At 33.1% G+C, this 8,697-nt stretch overlaps 1 pseudogene; it reads right to left on the bottom strand.

Annotated features, from left to right (window-relative positions):
* Nucleotides 1-282: 282 nt before the first annotated feature.
* Nucleotides 283-1,209, bottom strand: LOC114223455 (Y-box-binding protein 1 pseudogene; annotated as a pseudogene).
* Between the last annotated feature and the right edge of the window lie 7,488 nt (nucleotides 1,210-8,697).

Genomic DNA, 8,697 nt, shown 5'->3' with positions numbered 1-8,697 from the left:
GAAAAAAAAACAGGCTTAAAAAAACAAATAAATACAACATATTTGCCATTACCAAGAAGAGACATATTTAGGTAGAATAATTAAAAAACAACCATGCTGCAAAGATAATGCAGATAGTCCTAGTTATCTGGTCAGTGGGCAAAAAGCAAGCACTCACAGTTTACAGTTCCCATCAGTTGTTCATTTCTTATTGCTGGAATTTCACATTCATTTCTTTTTTGTTGGATGACTAAACCCTAAGCTGGAAGATGATAGAGATAGTAATGGTAAGCCAGCATTTACTCAGCCCCCCACCCCCACCCCACTTCTTGCTTTGGGAGTGGACATATTTTCAGCTGGTAAATGCACTGCTTTGGTCTCTTTGACGTCATTTATGGTTTAGGGTTTTCTGAGTGCCTGTGCAGGTAATTGAAGTTGCCATGTACTGACTTTGAAGTGGCTGCTGACATTGGGTCTCATCCCCTTGATTTTCCTCATCTTCATTGCTGTGCTTCCTCGACTATCTTAGCAATGAGGACCCCTGCAGAACTGGGTCTATAACCCCCATACATATTCTGTCTCACTGGTCTACCTTGTTCTCCTGCACCCTGGTTGTCAGCTCCCTCCATCACCTCTCCCTGTACATTAGGGTTGGAATACTATAGTCAACGCCCATGGGGTCTCTGCAGGTAGAAAGGTGGCAACCATTACCTAAGGTAGGATAGGCACTGTTGGGCCTGGCCTTCAAGAGTACTCTCTGTTCCTGCATTCTTTTCCCCATGATCACTATTCTGGTTATCCTGATGGCAATTGCATGGAGGAACCCTGGAATGTGGATATGGATAATGTCTATAATGGTGACATTCTGCTACATGTTTACTGCCTTAAACTGGAACTCCACCAGGATCAGTAACATTTGCTGCCTCCATACCCTTTTCTCCTTCAACAACATCAAACTCCAGTCTCCCCATCTCCTACACTTCTGGGGTTATTCTTTATGATAGCCTGGTGTACAAATGCATCTTCCTTGGTATATTTATTGATGAAACCATATTTGTTTCTTACATTGAACCATTTTACTGTCCCCAAAACCTTAGTTGCAATGATCTTCTTGTCCCTACCTGCAGGCACTGCCTGTGTGTGGTCCCCTGGACTGCTGTTCACTGTGGTGCCAGGTTTGGTGGCTGCATCTGCTACAGGCTGCTGCTGGGTCTCAGCCTGGCTGCTCATGGTTGCCTTGATGGTCACTGGGGCCGCCTGTGGTAGCTACAGCTTTTCTGGGGTGTAGTGGAAACTAGGCAGGTGGCAGGGATGGGGCTGCTCTGGGCTTTCTGGGGTCCCCACTCTCTACTACCACTGCCTATCAAATTGAATGGCTTAGCTTTTAAAGTTAGGCACTTGTGGATTTAGACTGCACTTCTTCCTTATTTCTTATATGCCTAATTATTCTTCTGTAAAATTGGAATAAAATAGCTATTTTTTAGTAATATTATGAAAACAAAATGAGAAAATTAACATAACACTCAGTAGAGTTGCCATGAATTTGAAATGAGATAGTAGATGATAAATATTAGTTTCCTTAAACTTCCTATAAAAACTTAAAAAAATTCAATAGAAAAGTAACTTTAAATTTTAACTTTCAATTGTTAGCATCATTAGCTCCATATTTTGACATTAAGAAAAAAAAAGAAAGAGAAGGGGCATAAATGAAGATGTTGAAGGGCTAACATGAAATATCAAGTCACTATTACAGATGTACATGGCAAAAAAGAAAAGATGATTAATAATTTCAGTTGCTCAACTCAAATGTGGGTCTTCTTATCATACAACCACTACATCTTTCATTGCCAGAGGAAGAGATACTCAGATTTCCAGAGCTGCTTCTAATTTTATCACAGAATGAATCCCGTTATTATTTCCATTTCTGATTTAATTTAGAAATTAAGGGGGGGGCTGGGTGGCTCAGTCATTAAGCGTCTGCCTTTGGCTCACATCATGGGCCTAGGGTCCTGGGATCGAGCCCTGCATTGGGCTCCCTGCTCTGCAGGGAAGCCTGCTTCTCCCTCTCCCACTCCCTCTGCTTGTGATCCCGCTCTCACTGTCTCTCTCTCTCTCTCTCTCTGTCAATTAAATAAATAAAATCTTTGAAAAAATAAATTAAGTAAAAAATAAAATATGATAGAATGCAGCCAAATCTTGAGTCATGGGGAGATTCACAGCATAATATATTTTTTTAAGATTTTATTTATTTATTTGACAGAGAGAGACACATTTATATATATATATATAGCACCAGAGCATATAAACTTCTTCAGACTTTAAGGGGGAAAAATGCTTGATTTGCCACCTCATTTTTTTAAGATTTTATTTACTTATTTGAGAGAGAGCACAAGTGGGGGGTAGGGGCAGCAGAGGGAAAGAGAGAGTCAAACTCCCCGCTGAGCAGGCAGCCTGATGCCACACAGATCCCAGGGCCCTGGATCTGAGCTGAAGGCAAGATACTTAACCAACTGAGCCACCTAGGCCCCCTTGCTATCTCATTTTATTAGCTGAAACTAAAATCAGACAATACAGTTGCAAGAATATGCTCAGAACAACTTAGTTTTCAGTTTAGATCCCATGATTTTAAACAGAATAATAGTAAGGCATGTGACAGGTAACTATTCATTCAGAACAAGCAGGACTCTAAAAATGAAGACCTTGAAGACTCTTAGAAAATATATTACAGACTGAGGAAAAATAAGAGTAGCTTAATAAAAAAAAAAATATCTATTGCTCACAATGATTGTAACACAACCGTGCCTTTATTCTCAATTACAAAGTATTTGATAAAAATATAAAAGGGAATCAGAGCTGTTTCTGTTAGTAGCAAGATACAACTTTAATAATCATTTACTTAGCTTAAAATTGCTAGCTGATGCGGTATAACAAACAATATATATTTTTTAAAAGGTGAATTATCAGTATCTTGCTATCATATAGGTTTTCTTAGAATAGAAAACCTAACAGAATCAACACAAAAATACTAGAATCATAAAAAGATCCACATGTGGGAAAATTTCTTAAAACGCATATATAAAATGCCATAGTTTTTCTATATCAGGAAATAAACTGAGAAGACCAAGAAAAAAAAATTCTCCAATATAATAAATGGTAAAGTCAAACTACTTAGAAATAAACATTAAAATATACATAGCAATTAGATTAAGAAAATCACATAAACATTAGTAGGCCTCAAAATATCAACAAATATAAGTTAATAGTATATTACTGGGAAGAAAACATTAATAACAAAAATATATCTGGTATTTTAAACTAAATTTAAGATTAGTAGAATTCTGATAAAAATTCTAATAAGACTGGGGGAAATAAACTATCACTCTAAAGTTTATTTAACAAAATGCTAAAAATTAAAATTAGTGAAAATTAAAGAAATGTGAAGGGGAGCAACAGTCTTACAACTTTTGATTGAAACATTACTAAAATAACTTTGGAAACCTGTGTCTCTTCTGTAGATCAACGAATACCTAAATTATTTCATCAAACAGGATACTTTAATTTGTGAAATACTATATATATCATATTTCACAATAGAATTATGAAGTCACTACATTAAACACAGATAAATGAATTTCAATTCCATAGAGATTTGAAACTCACACTATTGAAAACAAATAAAAGAATTAGAAGAATTTCTTTATGTACTGCATTTTTTCCTCCTTAATCTTGTAGTTTTTCTTCTACCTCTCTCACAGATATGCTAATTTAACACATTCCTATTTTGAAAGCTTGTAAAATTATCTAATATACTAGGCAACAAAAATATGTACATTGACAGACCTATGTATATGTATGCATAATTTATATGTATATATAAATCATATGTAATATTATTTTAACATAATATATAAATTATCTATAATCTATTATAGATATAATGCCTATAATTAAAAGGCCCAATATTCAAAACATTTTATGCATTTAGTTAGCACATTTAAAAAGTACACGTTATGAAAAAATATTAAATGTAAAAATGTTAGATTTTACTTAAGATACCTCTTTAATGATGTATAACTAGATGAATAGTATGTCATACTAAAAGTAGACAAACTCTAACATCAGTTTGATTTTTTGAAGCTACAGAAATGCCTTGTTTACATAATTAAAAATAAGAGAATAGAACTTCTGTAACAGCAAAATACTCAATATTTGAATTTCTTCCAAAGACATGACACATATCACATAGGTCATTAAACAATTTGGATGATGAATAACTAGATTAAAACTTGATTAGGAGGCTTCAGTTTTATTGAAAGAAAAAAATCATACATGTAAAATGATTTTTCATTTCTTAGAATCTCACATTCTAACTTTTTAGGGAGAGTAACAATAATGCTTCACCAAGTTTTACCCAAGGTCTATTAATTTCAACCATTAATCTTTTGGTGTGCAGTGCTCCTGCATCTTAGCTACACAATGAAATCACCTAGAGAGCTTACAAAAAACACTGTAGTCTGAGTCACATCCCCAGAGATTCTGACTAATTATTCTAGCAAACAACCAAGGAGTCGCAATTTTTAAAAACTTCCCCAGTTATTCTAACATGAAGCCAAGGGTGAGAATTGTTACACCCCTTGTTTTTAACCAATGCACACAGAAAGGTTAAGAAAATTGGAATATTGATTAATTCAGTATATCTTTGCAAATGTCATAGTTGAACAAAATTTTTATTTTAATATATTTATAAATACTCTGATATAGAGAAATGTTAAAAAAAGCATATTGTACATTCATATAATATATTACTGTACAAAATTACAAGAGAGGGAGTTCTCATCTTTAAGGATTTTTTTCACTTTTTCCTAATTCCACAATTTCATTTACTTGGAATGTCCACAGTAGTTAAGACACGTTGTAGGTTAGAAAGAGAGATGTTTATCTCCAGTGGCTGTCCCACTTTGTTCACCTATACCTAGGGCTATGGCCTTCAAATATTTAAAACACTTGTATTATAATATCTCTAGATGGTAACAATTCACAATAATTATCAACAGGGAAGATGTCTTAACAGGGAAAATGCATCACAATGCTTCAAAGCCCTGTTTCAACAACATATAAATCACTGATATTGCTAACTGATCTGTTTTACTACTGGTTTCCAGTTTCATTTATATTTAGAAAAAAAATAAGGAATGAATTGTTACAAATAATCACCAAACATTATCTTTTTATTATGGTAAATACTGTAAGAAACACAAACAAAAACAAAAAAATAAGTTGTCTCTTTCCTCAAGCTCCTTAGATTCTAATAGGTTTCTCTAAAATACAACCAAATAATAATAGTGTTAAATAAAAAGTGGTGAAGGCTTGTATTTCCACTAATATTGTAGGCTACCAACCCAGAGCAATTATTTTCACTGATTACATCCCAAAGGAATGGGATTGTATAACAAAGAAAATATTAAATGGGTAAAACTCTGAGACTACATAGAACTGATGAGAGACACTAAAGGATTTATGAAAGATCCAAGAAGCCCACAGACTCACAAGAATTAACAAGCAGGATAAATAAGATGAAGTTTACATTGCGGTAATAATGAAGAACACTAAAACTAAGACAGAGATTTTACAAGCTGCCAGAACTAAAAGTTTACCTTAGAAGGGGTAACAGTTTGACAGATGACTTCTTTTCCATCGCAATGGATGTGGGAAGACAGAAATATGACAGTGCCCATGTGCTGAGAGAGCAATAACTGTCAGCCTAGATCATTATAACCAGTGAAGGAGTCTTTCAAAATGAAAGTGATATAAAGACATTTTCTACAGAAATCACTGTGGCATACCACCCGCAGATATTCTCTAAAGAAAATTCTAAATGTTGTGCTAATGGGGCGACTTGAGTAAGAGGAATAAGGGAAATCACACAGTCTGTTAAATATAAATAGGGAACACTAAATGTATATTAATTGCATAAAACTATATTAGTGGATTGTGGAATTTATATGAAAAAGGAAAGAATTAAAATGCACACAAATTAGCATGCAGTTGCTGATGGGGAAGAATCAGGTTAAAATGTTCTAAAATCTTTAAATTTTCCAGGACAAGGTAAAATATATTGATTAAACTTAGAGATTGATTGATCAAGTGTGTATTTTGTAATGGCCAGGGCACATAATACAGGATAGAGACAAAAAGTATAACTTACAAACTAGTAAATGGATATTAACAGAAAGAATAAATAATAAATTCAAACGGAAGCTAAAATCTAAAAGGAAAAAGAAACATAAAATAGATGGAATGTAAAGTGAAAAACAAGTCCATTTAAGCTTTAATTTTTATAACTAAAATTGATTAAATACTTCAGAAAAAAAAGTTGTCTTCACGGATTATGAATGTAATCCAAACCATGCTGTTTATAAGAGACAAAACTAGATAATAAAGTACCAAATGATTCATAGTAGAAGATGAAAAGGTACTACTAAGCAAATTCAAACCAGAAAAGCTGATAGAGCTCTATTGATAACAAGACAAAGAGGATGTAAGGCGAACATAATTACTAGTTTAAAAAATTGCTCATTCTTATGACAAAAAGGTCCAATTACCATGATTACATAAATGTTCTAAGAGATCATTCACTTAACAGTTCACCCTCAAATGTAGAAAGCAAAAGACAGAAATACCAGGCATTTCACTTTAACATACTTTTCTTAGCAATTGATAGGACAGGTTGACTAAGATTAAATAAGACTTATAGAAGACTTAAACACATTTTAATAATCAACCTAATATTTGGGGTGCCTGGGTGGCAAAGTCAGTTGAGCCTCCAACTCTTGGTTTCCACTCAGGTCATGATCTCATGGTCATGATCTCATGGTCCTAAGATCAAGCCCCATGTTGGGCTCCATGCTTAGCATGGAGTGTGCTTGAGATTCTCTCTCTCCCTCTCCCTGTACCCTTCCTGCTCGTGCTCTCTCTCTCAAATAAATAAATAAATCTTTTTTTCTTAATCCACCTAACATTTATATATAGAACAATGAATCCAGAAACTGCAGAATTTAATCTTTCTAAATACAAGGATATTGGTAAAATGGACTGCATATAAGGACTTCAAGAATCTGTGACACCAGTTTGTGTTCTGATTATTAATACACAAAGCTATAAATGAAAGGATTCCACGTAATTACATAATCAACATGGGTTTGAAAATTAATAAGCCTGGCACAAAATAATGTCTGGGTAGAAATAGATATCATAGTAAGAATTAGAAAACATTTATAACTAACTGGTGATTAAAATACTGCATATCAAAACACTTGGGAGAGAACTAAAGTGATGCTGAGAAGGATATGCAGAGCCTTAAAAGATTATGCCTTAAAAGAAAAAAATGATGAAAATTAATGAGGTAACTCAACTTAAATGAATAAAAAAGGGAGAAATAAAATGAGACAGAGTTCAATTTAAATATAAAATAAAAATAAAATGGAGAGGAGAGAATCAATAAAATTAAAGTTAGATTTTTGAAAGACTAACACAATTGACAAATCTCTGGCAAGACTAAGTGAGAAAAAAGAGTAGAGAAGAGAGGGTGTGTAGCCACACACATACATGCCCCAGAAGTGTGAATTACTAATTATATAAACTGAAGACTTTAAAGAATAGTGAGAAAATTTAGGGACAACTCAGGTCAAAAATTGTACTTTGAGAACTCGTACAAGAAGAAAATAGAAAACTTCATTGTTTCATAATTAATGAAGACTGAGTACATAGGCAATATATTCTAAGAAGAAATTCAAATCTTAGCTGCTTCATTTAGCAAGTTTAACAAATGTTCATGGAACAAAAAATTCCATGTTTACTCATTCTATTCCAAAACATGCTGAGGAAAACTCCACAGCTCACTTTAAGAAGATAGCATAAACAATGCTAAACTTGGAAAAGAAGAAGCCAAGAGAAAATAATAATGCTTTAATATAATTAAACCGTACACAGTATAAAAATAATTGCATTTTAGGTCAGATAAGAATGTAAGAGTCCAAAACACTGGCTAGAAAAAAAAAATCCTTAAGTGTGTGAAAAGGGTAATTCATTATAGGCTAAATTTTGTGTTTATGATTTACTTAAGTCTTTAAGTCTTCTTCTGAATTGTCTTTTCTTCTTTTACAGGTGTGTTGATTCTTGTCGATTCTTATAAAATAGTGGCTATAAACTGTTTTTGCAAATATCTTCTCTACTCTTTTGGCCTTTCATAGTCTTAATGGGGTCCTTAAATAAAGAGAGCTTCTGAATTCTGATGCAATCTGATAAACTAACCTATTTTTCTCTAATGTAGATTCTTTAGTTCCTTTTTTGATTATCCTATTTAATAAACTCTTAACCTACTCTAAGTATATTAACATAATTATCTAAAAGCTCCATATTTTTTATTTTGTATTTAGATTATTATTTTTATCCTTTATGTTTAAATCTATAACACATCTGGAATTTTTATGTTGTATGAAGTGGTGTAAGGATGATCAATCAGGATCAATGATTGTCTTTATGTGGAAAAGCACCTATTTCTGAAAAGTCCATCCTTACCTTGCTACAAAACAGTTTCATCTTTATTATAAATTAAGTAAATGCTCTAGTCTGTTTTCTCTGTTTATTTCCTCTCTCCTGTATTGCTCCATTTCTGTATTCCTTAAACTAAAAAACCCTGGCATGATGTATCTTCATATT

Source organism: Eumetopias jubatus, unplaced genomic scaffold (assembly GCF_037043125.1).
Source record: "Eumetopias jubatus isolate StellerSeaLion01/CBP00866 unplaced genomic scaffold, mEumJub1_p1.0 scaffold_9, whole genome shotgun sequence".
NCBI classification, from domain to species: domain Eukaryota; kingdom Metazoa; phylum Chordata; class Mammalia; order Carnivora; family Otariidae; genus Eumetopias; species Eumetopias jubatus.
The sequence above is the reverse complement of the archived record's forward strand: the minus strand, read 5'-3'. Positions and strand labels throughout refer to the sequence as shown.